Source organism: Leuciscus leuciscus (genome assembly GCF_965113295.1).
Source record: "Leuciscus leuciscus genome assembly, chromosome: 7".
In the NCBI taxonomy this organism is placed as follows: Eukaryota; Metazoa; Chordata; class Actinopteri; order Cypriniformes; family Leuciscidae; genus Leuciscus; species Leuciscus leuciscus.
The window spans coordinates 981,294-996,535 of NC_138731.1; positions in this window are offsets into that span (position 1 = coordinate 981,294).

Here is a 15,242-nt window from a genome sequence, read left to right on the forward strand (position 1 = left end):
TTTCCAATGGATGTTTGAAAAGGTCTTTTGCATTAAACACATAATGTGACGTAGGCGGGTATGCTGTTAATTACATCAGTCATATAGACACGTAAATGACAGCAGTGTTGAGAACGTTACTTTTAAAAGTAATAGCTGACGACAGCTTAATGCTTAATGTATTATCCTCTTTTAAAATGTTTGATTTTAAAACTCTGATATCATGTATTTATGTGTATACAGGTGAAAATCGAAAATTAGAATATCGTGCAAAAGTTATAATTTTGATGATTATGGCTTACAGCTTATGAAAACCCCAAATTCAAAATCTCAGAAAATTTGAATATTACATTAACTCAAAAAAAAAAAAAAGGATTTTAAATACAGAAATGTCGGCCCTCTGAAAAGTATAATCATGCATATGTATATAGTTATATATACTAAATATATTAGTTTCACCTTTTAATTTGAATTACTGAAATACACAAACTTTTGCACGATATTCAAATTTTTCAAGTTTCACCTGTAAATTATGCGTGAATATTCCTAATCTGTCTGACAGTGTGATCTCACCATTGGATCTATATTTATCTTATCTATATTTATATCTCTATTGCTTATATATTTCTAAAAATATATAAAAATATGTGTGATGGATCAGCCATGAGACTTAGGAAATTACAACAAAAAAATTTGTCTATCGCCACAAAAGTGTGACAATCTTTATTGAATCTTGCTTACGCAAGAAAAAAAGAGAGGAAAAGGAGGGAAAATTTGTAACAGTTAAAAAAGATCCAAAAAATATAATTAATTCGGGTTACATCAGAGGAAATGGCTAGTATTCAGTGCTTGAGCCTCTCAAACTGACAGAGGACCAAAATCAGCACCACCTGTCCAGGGAACAACAAGAAACAAGACGCTCACTGGACAAGACACACACTGAATTTATAGGAGGTGGCCAGCACCATGAAAACAAAAAAGGGGAAACAAAACCATACGCCAAAAGCCACAACAGTGACAACACGAACCCTGGAATGAACACAATAAATGTAACTAAATTTAGAGCCTTGGATAATTTTTCTTTAATGCAAAAAGAATTCCATTAAACAAAAGTCACATTGTTCAGGACATCACATTAAAAAAACTAAGCCAAATAACTAAGCCAAATAACTAAGCCTGTGCACTGACTCAGTACAATGACAAATACAAATCTTAAACCAAACCAATATAGTAATGTAATTTTATTTATTGATCAATGCAAATATTAATGTATAGGAATTGTGTGGCATAAATCCTGGCCATCACACATCCCCCCACCTAAGATCTCACACTGGTAAGCGGGAGATGAAGTCAGCAGTGGTATTACTTTTCCCGGGCACTTGCTGGATGTTAAGCTTATAAGGCTGCATAGAAGGGTACTAACGAGTAATCCTAGCATTGGTATCCTGCATTCTGTCCATCCACTGTAATGGTTGATGATCAGTTTCAATGGAGGTGAAACGTAAGATTTTATTTTGTTATAATGTTTTGGACTAAACTAAACGTCTCAGGTTACGTATGTAACCCTGGTTCCCTGAGAGGGAACGAGACGCTGTGTCGAGACGCGGTGGGAACGCCCTGCGTGATTGCGTCGTGAAGCACATGTATAATCAGTCCAATGGAAAGACGAGACGTCATAGGCGGGTGACGTCATCGACCAGGAAGCTATAAAGCACCCCTGCGACAGACCACGGCAGCTTCTGAAAGCCGAAGCAAGTCGATCACAGGCATGCAGGGAGTATGGCAAGGCGACGCAGCGTCTCGTTCCCTCTCAGGGAACCAGGGTTACATACGTAACCTGAGACGTTCCCTTTCAAGGGAACTTCGAGCTGCGTTGAGACGCGGTGGGAACCCTATACCCACGACGCCATATGACAAATGCCTGTTCTGTATGAAGACCATGCGCATACTAGGAAACAAGCACCCTAGACCCTGGAGTGGAGCCTAGGTCCAAGTCATAAAATCTAACAAATTTATGCGGTGAGGACCTGCCTGCCGCATTACAGATGTCAGAGTGAAACTCCTGATAATAAAGCCTTAGAGGCAGCCATACTCCTGGTAGAATGGGCCGGGACAGCCAAAGGTGAAGGCTGTCCGGCCGCTTCATAAGCAAGTGAGATAGCCTCAACTACTCACTTGCTCATTATCTGTTTAGATGCAGGGCAACCTATCTTAGGTAACCTGAAGCAGACAAATAACTGCTCTTATATATATGCCACAGGGCAGCTCTGTGGACATAAGCATCCAAGAGCCCGGACAGGGCAAAACAGATTAAGTTCTTCCTGATCTGGCTTGTATTAAGGTTGAGGACAGAAGGCCTGCAGCACAAATGACCCACAAATTAGTAGGAATACAATCCGGCAAGGGGTGAGGAAAGACTATCACCATACCAGGTGCAAATCCAAGTACGTGCAGGCCTCAGCCTCAAGTACCACGGAGAAGATGAAACCCAGCAAAGAAACATTCATTGCAGAAATCAAGTACTGTACCATAGGGCAGATAGCAAGATTCAGAAGGCATTCTCCGCACCAGGCAGAGAACAGTTTCCATTTCAATGCATATTCAGTCTTCTCGTGGAGGGAGCTCGAGACTGGAGTATGGTCTCCACGACCTCAGTCGAGAGACCTGAATCTATGAGCTGGGCCCCCTCAGAGACCGAGCCCACAGTATCCATAACTCTAGATGAGAGTAACTCCCGGGAGCAAAGATATCGGGAAATGCGTACAGGTGTAGTCTCAACCACACCTAATACGTTGCATCCCGTTCAAGCAGAGCTGGATGCATCAGGGAGAACCAAATGGGCAATGCGTTGTATAAACGATGCGAAAGGTAGACTTGAGTTTTGACCGAAGTTCTCCTAAAGGAGCTCCACCACCTTGGGGTGAAGTCCCCATTCCCCGGGCCTCAGCCCCTGCCTCAACAGGATATCTGCTCTGATATACGAGATCATCAGTGTGTTGTCCAGAAGGACAAGCACATGGTGACCTCTCAGGTCTGGCAGGAAGTATTTGAGAGCTCGAAATACCGCCATCATTTCTTAGCCGATTTATGTGCCAAGAACGTTGATGGTCCTGCAAAAGACCTTTCGCTGAGCGGCCACTCAAGACCGCCCCCTCATCCCGTGAGGGAAGCATCCGTCGAAAGCGTTACGTGTCGACAAGAAGCCCCCAGCACTGGGCCCTGGGCGGGGAACCAAGGTTTCTTCCACATGACCAAGGCACGAAGGCATCGCCGCGTGACCTTGATCGTGCGAAATGGATTTCCCCTCGGAGAAAACCCCTTGATCCTGAGCCACCACTGCAAAGGTCTCATGTACAAAAGGCCAAAAGTGATTACGTTGGACGCAGCTGCCATGAGCCCCAACAGTCTCTGAAACTGTTTCACAGTGAGTGACTGGCCTAGTTTTACCCCCTTTACGGCTGTGAGAATCGCAGAAATACGTGCAGGAGACAGACGTGCTTGCATTATTGTCGAATCCCATAAAACACCCAGAAAAGTGGTCCTCTGAGCTGGGAGGAGCACACTCTTCTTGGCGTTGAGCCACAACCCCAACCTCTTTATGTGAGACAGAACGACATCTCGATGCCGAACTGCCAACTGCTCGGACTGAGCTAAAATCAACCAATCGTCGATAAAGTATAATACGCGAATGCCCTGGAGTCTCAGAGGAGCCAGAGCTGCATACACGCATTTTGTAAAGATGCGGGGTGATAAACCTAGGCCGAAGGGAAGAACCCAATACTGGTATGCTTCGCCCCCGAAAGCAAACCTCAGGAACCTCCTGTGATGAGGATGGATAGATAAGTAAGCGTCCTTCAAGTCTATTGTGACAAACCAGTCCTCGGACTGAATCTGTGACAATCATTTTAGCGTATAGCATACTTTGAACTTGAGATTCTGAAACCTGCTGTTTAATTGATGCAGGTCTAGAATAGGACGCAACCCCTCATCCTCTTTCGGAACAATGAAGTAACGGCTGTAAAACCCTGACTGTCTGCTGGGAGGAGAAACCCCTTCTATAGCTCCTTTTGCAGAAGTGTCAGTACTTCCTGCTCCATAACCAGAGCCTGCTCGGGGTCCACCACCGTGGGGAGGACCTCTAGAAATCTGTGCGGACGAGAACCGAACTGAATTCTGAAACTCTTTTCTAAAGTGTGCAGAACCCACTGAGAAATATATGGCAGTAGTTTCCACGCTGCCAGAAATTCTACTAGGAGAACCAGTCTCTCGAGACTGGCCTCTGGATTTGGTTGAACAGTCACTTTGGTGCCCTGAAGCGGCGAACCGGCAGGGAACAACCAAACTGACCGTTCTACTCCCCTCCTCGGAGGATCGTATGGGGACGCTGACACCTCGGTGCCCTGAACGGAGAACCGGCAGGGAACAACCGAACTGGCAGAGGGTGCCGAGGAGAAACGATTTCTCAAAACCGTCCCTGCCCCGGGGGAACCTTCAGAAGCCTGATAGCCTCAGCGTCAGGACTTCTTGTCTAAGTTTTAATAGAGATAACGACAGTCCTCAGATCTTGCCTACCTCTAACTAGCTTTGTTCCTACGACCCTCCTCGGAGGATCATTTTTAGCCTCGGAGGATCCATTTTTAGGATCGTTTGGGGACGCTGACACCTAGGTGTCCTGAAACGGCGAACCGGCAGGAAAACCGAACAGCCAGCGTTGCGACCCTCCTCAGAGAGTCGCACCCCAGAGGGCGCCGAGGAGAAACGATTTCTCAAAACCGTCCCTACCCCGGAGGGGACCACCCTCAGAAGCCTGCAGCCTCGGCGTCAGGGCTTCTTCCATTTTTAGCTATTTTAGAGATAAAACAGTCCTCAGATCTTGCATATCTCTAACTGGCTAGACTGTGACCGCCACCCAGGTCCCCATCGATTGTGGATGAGCCCGAATGGCGAATCTTTGTTTTGCCGCACTCTATGCTGCGAGGAGCTTAAGTATGCTGAGATTGCTCCCGCCCAGCAGTCTCAGCAACGTTAGATCGGTGAGGAAGAAACCTTTGGAACGCCGCTGAAGAGTTTATTTCTTCGTTTTTTTTAAAGCGGAGCGTCCAGAAGAAAAGACATATTTTATCTTAATTTTTCTTTACATCCTCACATCATCCATGCTTATATATTTTACCTACCAGTGCTGCCTAATAATATTTATCTATTATTTATGGTGGCTGGTGGGTAACGTCGGGGTTATGATGACACCAACACGGGAGAGAGATAGCTCGCAAGCGTCTCTTTAACCCGAGGCACTGTCATACCATGATACTTAATACCCATAACATTACTATAGTAGAAGTTTAGGGATAAAACACATAAACAGAAACCGGTTTATTCCACGATCTCGACACCTCAGTGTGGAGAAAGGGAAAAAACGGCACTCCCCGACGAGGAGGCTGAGATATAGAGTTTTCCTTATACTTTCACTCTCATATATGTTCGGCTGGCCAGTAATATTTAACTTAGCAACAGCATTATATAAAACCTCCTTTTATAAGCTCCTCTTTATTCAACAGAGTTATGAGCTGACTTATTTATTTATTCATTGAAAACTCATAAACATCTGCCTTATTTTCTTTCATTTATTTATTTTTAAAACAAAAACACTAACGATACCAATTCCTCGGAACTGGAAATCGCAGCATGAGTGCCTCATCCCGGGGAGGAGAAACCGCAGAGCGTGCTTCTCCCCGAGATAAGGCACGTGGATCGAACAGGTGTTTGTTAGAACCATTTGCGATCCCCAAGATGCGCGTCGACGCCGTGCCACCGAACCGTCCTCCTCGAAGAACGGCCGGCGGGAGCGGAGCGTCCTCACGGACAGCTTGCTCGACAGCTCACGGAAGGATCATAAACATGCTGGTACAGACGTACCAGCTCGGACAAAGTCGCCTCGAAATCGTTCATCTTCGGATGTGGCGCCGCGCGCGATGTTACAAAAAGTGCGCACGCGCGCGCCTCGCGATCTTGCGGCTGCGTCGAGTATAAACAAGGCTTCAGTCATTTGCGTTTGAATAGCGCGCGCTCTCCGTGGGCGGGGCCGATTAAAACGTAATGAGATGAGATGAGCTCGACTGGAATCGCTCTCTTTTAATACAGATTTCACAAGATGAGAATATTTGTTTTTTATATAAATTACTTCATTTAAAAGAAGAGAATTCAAGCTTCATGCCTGTGTGTCTGTATGCCTGTTTGACTGAGTATTCGCTCAGTTATTGTTCATTTTCGGACGCGTTTCAGAATGGACTTCACTGGCAGAGAGAAGGCAGAACTCGCTTCGTGTTTATTTTTCTTTATTTGGCAAAAAGCACAACACTTTGTTTTTATTGTGAGTATACACAAAAATAATACACATTTAACAGAATCGATTGATGTATGAAACTCCTTTGGAAAATCAAAGTCAACAGAGTATTTATGAGTTTCTTTTACATTGATAAAAAAAAAGCGAGCTGGTATCGCCGGCGATACCGTAGACCTCAGGGGGTTAAGAAGGATTTCAATGAACTTTTTGAAAAACTTAAAAGACTGAAAGTTCAAACATTCATCAGTGGACCACTCCCAGCAAGAGGAACAAACAGGTTTTCACGGCTGCTTGGGCTTAAACATGGCTGCAAAAAACCTGCAATATAAGAGTAAACTTCATTGACAACTTCAATCTTTTCTGGAGTCAGAGACAACTGTTTCATCAGGATGGCCACCACCCAAACAAACTTGGTTCAAGAGTGCTAAAGGACAATTAGCCCTATCTTGCACCCAGCGCAATTGACTTTGTATACCGACGCATGTATCTTTCCTATTTTGCACCCGCGCAAAGCGGACTTTTCCCTCCACAGAAGCACGTCGGTTAACTAAGAAATACACTTGCGCTCCCGGGGGCGGTTCAGCGCAAAGAGGAGGCGTGTTCCGGCGCAAACGTTCCCTGGTGCTATTTTGCAGGTTTAGAAAACAATTGCGCCACTAACCAGGAAAAAATAGTTTAAAGTCAATGGTGCGTTGCGCATGTTATTCATATACTATTTTAAGGGCGCATGCTTGGCCATAATCAATGTAGCGTGTGCACAACGCGCATACACTTTGATTCTCTCATCTACACAGAAGCAGCAGTTTTCATTTTTGCAAATCATACATTATTACGATAGATAGATAGATAGATAGATAGATAGATAGATAGATAGATAGATAGATAGATAGACAGACAATTTATTACAAAAGCATACATCTAACTTACACATTTACCCAAATTATCATACGCCTGTTTAACCGAAGTTAATTTGGGTGGGTTTCTCCATCCCCAATGTCCCTGACGAGAACGTCGGTCTCCTTGGCTGTGAACCGCACCTGGCGCACGCCTGGCAAATCCGCCGTTATAATAGGAATCCGCTTTAGAACAAGCGTGCCTGCTCTTAAAGGGAATGTGAGATGTCGCTCTGATTGGTTTATTTCACGTTACGCCCAAACCACACCTATGAATAATGAAGCTACTTCAGACCAACCCCTTTTAGATTTGCGCCGGGCGCAACAGGCATTTATCCCGCCGGGAAAATAGCAACAGCGCCCAAGACCCGCCCACAAAGTTACTTGCGCTTTGCGCTTGACACTTGCGTTTCAGATCATTAAAATAGGGCCCACAATCTACTTCTCCCTCAATCATACTTCTCCCAGATATCAACCAAAAAGCGGGAACCCAGTGTGCCTGTATCTTTCTCTATTGCTTTTCTAATACATGATAGAACGTCTAAGGCCTTCTCAAGCCATATAGCAAACCCATCTAATCTGGCGCCTATTACACATCAAACTAAGATTGTTGTGGGGACAAAAAGTAAGACTGTTAAGTTAGCACTTTTAAACATCCGCTCACTTAAAAATAAATCACTTCTAGTCAACGACTTAATAACCACAAACAACCTGGATTTTATGCTTCTAAATGAAACCTGGCTAGAAGACAGCTGCAGTGCAACAATCCTCAATGAAACATCCCCTCCTAACTTTACTTTTATGAGTGTCTGCAGAGTGGCTAGGAGAGGTGGGGGTGTATTTGCTCTATTTAAAGATGTCTATCAATGCAAGCAAGTGTCATTTGGAAATTACCCGGAATTACCTTTTGAATATCTGGGTATTGTGTTAAAGGGATAGTTCATTCAAAAACGAAAATTGTGTCATCACTTACTCAACCTCGTGTTGTTCTAAACCTGTATGGGTTTCGCTGTTCTGTTGAACACAAAAGAAGATATTTTGAAGAATGTCGGTAACCAAACAGTTGATGGACCCCAATGACTTCCATAGTAGAAAAAAAAAAATACTATGGAAGTCAATGGGGTCCATCAACTGTTTGGTTACAGACATTTTTCAAAATATCTTCTTTTGTGTTCAGCAGAAAAAAGACATTCATACAGGTTTGAAACAACTTGAGGGTGAGTAAATGGTGACAGAATTTTCATTTTTGGGTGAACTATCCCTTTAACGTGTGCCGCACAAGTCCTGGAAAGTGAAGCCACCATAGCATTTGGATCGATGCTGCAGTGCAGGGCATAAACCCAGCCTTTTCCTTAAAAATTTAATGGGACGCGAGCCAAGCAAAAAAAAATCCAACTACATTTCACATTCAAAATGTTCCAAAAATTGTTTGTCATTTTAGGTAGTTCAGACGTGTGTTCAAGTGTTCGTTTTCCCAGTAAGCTTGGTTTTAGTTAGTTATTTGATGCTTTAAAAACGCAGCTGGATATATCTCTGTGGGAACGGGAACATGGGCAAGACCGTGATGCTTCACCTCAGGATCAGTGATCAGCACTGAGCAGATTCGGGCTCTGAATGGCGTAGTTGGCAACAACCGTTACTTGGATATGCTGGCTTAATTTTTTTACAGTCGAAAGCGGAAGTGAAAGGGATAATAAGTGAGTGCGCATTCGACTGGCATATGTGTAACCAATTCTGTGCTTTCGTGATGAATTACGCCGGAACGTATAATTAGAATAAGTTTAAGAAGCTTGTGTGGATATTTTGTATATCAAATTAAACAACTGCTTTGCTGTGTTTTCATTATTATTATTATTATTATTATTAGTAGTAGTAGTAGTAGTAGTATTAGTAGTATTATTAGTATTAGTATTAGTATTAGTATTAGTAGTATTATTAGTAGTATTATTAGTATTACTTTATCTTTTAATGATATCACCCCTGCAGTGCATTTCTAGTTAAACGGATAGGGTTACTACAGAGGCCGGGAAGTCACCGGTGGGGGAAAAAACAATCCGTGACGACGGTTTTGCAATCCGTCCCCTCAGTTTATAAACCATACTCACGAATTCTTAAACTGTTCCCTCGGTTTAACAAATCATGCCCACGGATCAATAACCCGTACGCACGAGTTCCTAATCCGCGCTCTCAGATTGGTAAACCGTGCCTTCCGTTTTTGCAATCTGTACCCACTAATTAATAAACTGTGCCCACGCTTTCACAGTCCGTTCCCGAAGGTTTGTAAACTGTACTCACGGATTTTCTCTTCCATGAAGAATTATTTTTCCCCAACGTAGCCTAAGGATAGTTTGCTCTCCGAGTTCCTCAAGGCTCGCATAGGCTAACAATATCTGGATTATTAAAACTCACAAGAAGAACTAATAATTACACGGTAGGATAAATCATTGTTTTTGAATAGTTGGTCACTTACTGGGTTTAAAAACTATATTTGTTGAGCATTCTTCCAGTTTGGATGAAGCTGGATCACCAGGAAAACTGTACGCCTGGTATCTGCAGTGCGTCTATGGATAAGGATGGGCTAATCGATAATTCAGACGCTCTCTCTCTCTCTCTCACATACACACACACACACACACACACACACACTCTCTCTCTCTCTCTCTCTCTCTCACATACACACACACACACACACACACACACACTCTCTCTCTCTCTCTCTCTCTCTCTCTCTCTCTCGTGCGCATGTGCGAGCGTTTGCGGAGTGAGTGAGAAGAGTGCGTGGTGAGTGACACCTGAGTGTGTTTTCTAACTTTTTTTGTTTTGTTTGTTTGTTTATGTTTTTTGTGTGTTATTTTGTGTATGAGGAGTAGTTTTCTTTAGAGAAAGTTGTGGGAGTCTGCTCCCGGGGTCTTTATTGCCGGGAAGCATGGCTGCTTCAGGTGTTACGAGTAGTGATGGTCTAACTCGGCGTCATGTTGCTTAAAGCAGCACTCAGTAGCTTCGGGACTTCTTCGCTGTATTCTCGCTTTTTGCTCGCAGGTTTCTCTCTAGAGCTCCCCCCACAGCTTCGGAATAGATATTTGACAACACTGTTGTAAAAACTCGTTGTTGATTCTCAGACACCAGAGGCTATAGATCAACGACATCAAAGCAGATGGGACGTTCTTTAAAACGTCTTCTTCATTCGGGTTCGGACAGCGTGAGGGAGCGCAATAATGACAGCATTTTAGCAGATTTCTTTTGGCCGTAAAGCAATTGTTTACATCGCGAGACCTGATATCACGCGAGACTTCCTGACGCAGCGGCCGGCGGCCCGCCGGCTCAAAGTTGCAAGTGCGTATTTTCCGCTCACGGGCACCAGGGGGGTGCGAAACGACCACCATTCAACCCGAAATAAGTAATATAACCATTCCAATGACTCCGAAGCTGTTCAGTTAAGGTAAAAAAAGTTACTTAGTTCACCTTTAAGATTTTGTGTAAATTCAGTGTAGAGGAATGTGCTTTGGCGGTTGCCAATGTAGTTGGTTACAACGCTATTGTTTCTGCATCTAAAATGAACAACGCGGTTGTTTTATTTTTAAACGCGATCGAAAAAGCTAATGAACTTGTTCAAACGGGAGTCGTGATCAATGATGCGCTTACGCTTGTTCTGCCGCTTAGTAGCCCTTCTAGAAAGATTATTGTGTCGAATGTTCCTCCTTTTGTTTCTGATGCAAGTATTGCTAAAGAATTGTCTTTCTTTGGTAAGATAGTCTCTCCCATTAGGAAAATTGCTTTTAGCTGTAAATCACCCTTGCTGAAACATGTAGTGTCTTTTCGGAGACATGTCTATATGATTTTGAAAAACAATGCTGATGAGCTGAACCTGTCATTTAATGTTAAAGTTGAGGACTTTAACTATACAGTTTATGCAACGTCTGAAAGTGTAATGAAATGCTTTGGCTGTGGCAGAATTGGCCATCTGATACGTGCTTGTCCTGAAGAAATGGACGAAAATGTTACTGTACGGACAAACACTCAGAGTAATCCTCCTGAAGCTGTGTCTGTCACAGAGGATGTTGTGGCCCCTGCTGCTGCTGCTGCTGCTGCTGCTGTTGAGTCAGGTTCTGGTGGGTCGGTTAGGAATAAACCCACTATGGCTGAGGTTACTGCAGGTCTGGTCTCTGTATCTGATCTTATGATTTTTGACACTGTTAATTCGAGCAGTGACATCAATACAGATAAAATGACAACTACTGATAAACAGGTCAGTGAGGGTGTTGCTGAATTGGAGATGGAAACAGAGTCAATCTTCAAAGTTCCAAATAAAAGGAAAAAAGTCCACCAGAGTAGAGCTGAAGATCTTTGCCCGAACCCGACGGGACCCGACGGGACCCGACGGGTTTGGTCGGGTTCGGTCTTAATTTCTATTATTTTACACGGGCTCGGGCCGGGCTCGGGCTCGCGCTTCGGGTTGCGTGGTAAATGAGCGGTCAGGTGATGTGTTTAGATTAGCGTGAAAATGGATCTTGAGGAGGTGAAATGGAGGCTGGTCTCTGGAGGACTTATTTTATTTCTTTGTTCCAACTTCCAAGTGGCCTCTAGCCTCCGTTAGTCATGAATAAATGATGTTAAAAAATGTATAAATTACTCCTTTTTTTTACGAAAGACAAAGCTGTGTGCGTGCGGCGCAGTCTCTTTTTTCCTTTCTCTCCCTTTTCCGCCGAGTGGTGCGTGTGCCGGCTCGCGGTGTGAAGCGCGTGTCCGCGCTATTCTCCGACACTCTTATCACTGCTGATAGACGGCCTTTTGGACAGTCGGGCTGTAAACGGGTTCGGGCTTTTAAAAAGCTGTCAATCAAAATGTACTTGTCGGGCTCGGGCCAAACTCTGTCGGGCTCGGGCCTTTTCGGGCCGAACTTTTAAGGCCCGATTACAGCTCTACACCAGAGCAAAGTCTTTAAACAAACAAAAAAAAGACAAGAACGAGGTTGAAAGTTTAGTCCCAGATAATGACAGTGATTCTTCAGATTCCAATATTTCTGACTGTTCTTATCTTTCATCGCAAAATGAAAATGAGAATCAGACCACAGTATATAAAGTTGAGGACATTAGCAAATTTCTGAAAGAGACTAAAGGCTTACCTGGAGTTCAGGTTGAAGATTACTTCCCTGATCGCTCAACTTTCATTAATGATGCAAAAATTCTAATGAAAGAAGGTGCTTTTGCAGACAAAGAAGTTTTCCATCTTAGGAAAATTGTGAGTAAACTTAGAAAGCAAAATCTTAATGATGAAAAACAAGATATGGTATAATTTCTTCTTTCTGGTAGAAGTCTTTGCCTTGCTGACTGTTTCTTTTAATTATCTCTGTCTTTTTAAAACATCATTTTTTATGAGAGATTTTAAAATTGGAACTCTCAATTTAAATGGTGCCAGAGACAGTCAGAAGAGAATGTGTTTGTTTGAATTTATTAAACAAAAACATATTGATGTTACTTTTGTTCAGGAATCACATAGTGACTTGAATAATGAGGTAGACTGGAAAAAAGAATGGGATGGAGAATTTTTTTTGAGTCATATGTCTTCCAATAGTGGAGGAGTAGCTGTTCTGTTTTCAAAGAAATCCCTGCCAATTTCTTGTGAAATGGAAGAAATAGTTAAAGGCCGGTTTTTAAAAGTTAAAGCTAATTTTGAAAACACTACAATGACTTTTTTAAATATTTATGCCCCCACAAAAGGGGCTGAAAGAATTGCTTTTTTTGATACAATTAGTGTTGTTATGAAAGACCTAAGCCCAGAAGAATAATTTTTCCTCGGTGGAGATTTTAACTGTACGGAAAATGATAAATTGGACAGGAATCACTTAGAGCCACATATCGCCTCACAAAAAGCGCTCACGCAATTGTTAAGAACATTTGATTTATGTGATGTTTGGAGGAATGTGCATCACAAGAATAGGCAATATACTTGGGCACATAGTAGAGATAATATTATCTCTATGGCAAGACTAGATAGGCTCTATGTGTCTAATCATCAAGCAAATCTGGCCAGAGAATGTAAAATAATTCCTGTAGGTTTTTCCGATCACTGTTCTGTTGTTTGTAATATTTTTATTAATTCTGTGTATTTAAAGAGTGCTTAATGGCATTTTAATACATCCCTTTTAAATGATAAAAAGTTTATTGAAATTTTTTATTTGTTTTGGGAAAATTTTAAGAAACAAAAACAGTTTTATACTTCCTTACAACAATGGTGGGATTGTGGCAAGGTCCACATTAAACAGTTATGTCAAGAGTACACTCTTAATGCCACTAAAGATATGGCCCAGTCAATGAAGATTTTAGAAAATGAAATTATAGAACTTTTAAATACAACAGCTTCTACAGGTGACGGTGATTGTTTTGAAAGCAGTAAATCTAAAAAGGAAATGCTTGCAGATTTGTTGGGTACAAAAGCTCAAGGGGCGTTAATACGTTCACGTTTTCAAAGCATCTCACAAATGGATGCACCATCTAATTTTTTTTTCAATTTGGAAAGAAAAAACGGCCAAAGTCGTATTATTCATTCATTACGCTCGGATACAGGGAAAGAGCTTACTGAGCCTAGTGAGATACGCAAACATGCTGTTGGTTTTTATTCAAACTTATATAAATGTGAATTGTCTCAAAGAGAAGATAATGACTTCCAAAGATTGATGAAGAGTCTAACATTTTGCTTGAACAAAAGTAGTATATATGGGACACCATGTGTCAAAATGATTGATGGCTTCCGGTTGTCATTGACCTTCCGGTTGACCTTTCCGGTTGCCCTTCCGGTCCCTATTGTTATGGATTGACCTATTGACCCTCCCTATCCGTCGATCATGTGGTTTTGACAGTTAGTTTTGACCTATTGACCCTCCCTATCCCTTCGATCATGTGTTTTGACAGTTCGGCCTTCCGGTGTCTATCCGGCATATGTTGTTATGGTTTGCCCTATTGACCTAGCTATTCTTTAATCATGTGGTTTTGACAGAAAGTTTTGCCCTATTTGAACCTTTTTAGCCCTAGATCATGTGATTTTGACAGAAGCTTTTGCCATTTAACCTTTTTAGCCCTAGATCATGTGGGTATGACAGAAAGTTTGAAAGTTAGGATATGTGTCAGCATCTCCTCCGCATTCCAGGGCACATTGTGGGCCCCTGCGGAAAAGTGAGAAGAAAAATACTGTGTAAGTGTGTCATACTACATTGAAAAACAATTATACAAGCAGTTAAATGTTTATAGAGCGCTGAAGAAAAAACAGTTTATGAAAATCAGTGTGGTGTCTATCACACAAAATAATAAATGAATAAGGATAAAATACATCACACAATATATAATATCATACTAAAACCTACCACAAAAAGTTGAAAACATACTGTTCTTTACAAGTATAAATGAAATGGTTACAAAATAATTTAACTAAGGTTGAAAAAATACTGTTCTTTAACTAAGGTTGAAAAACATTCTGTTCTTTAAAAGTGTATAAAATAAAAAACTACTGAAACCAATTGTTTTAGTTTTAGATAAACAAAATAATAAAATCACAGAGTGGTTCTCTCTTACAGCACCACCTGACGGTCTTTGACTCCTAGGGTTTATTCAGCGATCAGAATGAGACATTGTGTTAGGGCTAAAATTATTTCAAAGTTTAAATGATATCTTTATAATTTTTTAATTTTTTTATTATTAAATTTAATACATTATTAAAAGTCGTAATAATGTTTTAATAAACAATTTTATTAAAGTCTTAATAAAAAAGTCTCTCAAACAGGGGCCCCCGCTCGTGTCTGTCAGCACGTGCTCGTCTATCTATCTCACCAGTAAAGGAGCCACGCGCGTGTCTGTGTGTCTATGCGCGCGTCCTCTACATCCTGACACCCCCCTCCTGCTCCTCCGCATTCCATAGGTAACTGTGAATTTATAAAAGTATATAAATTAGATGGTTATAAAAAATATCTACTGAAACCAATTGTTTTAGATAAACAAAAACAATAAAATCCATCTTACATGTTTAGAGAGTTACAACGA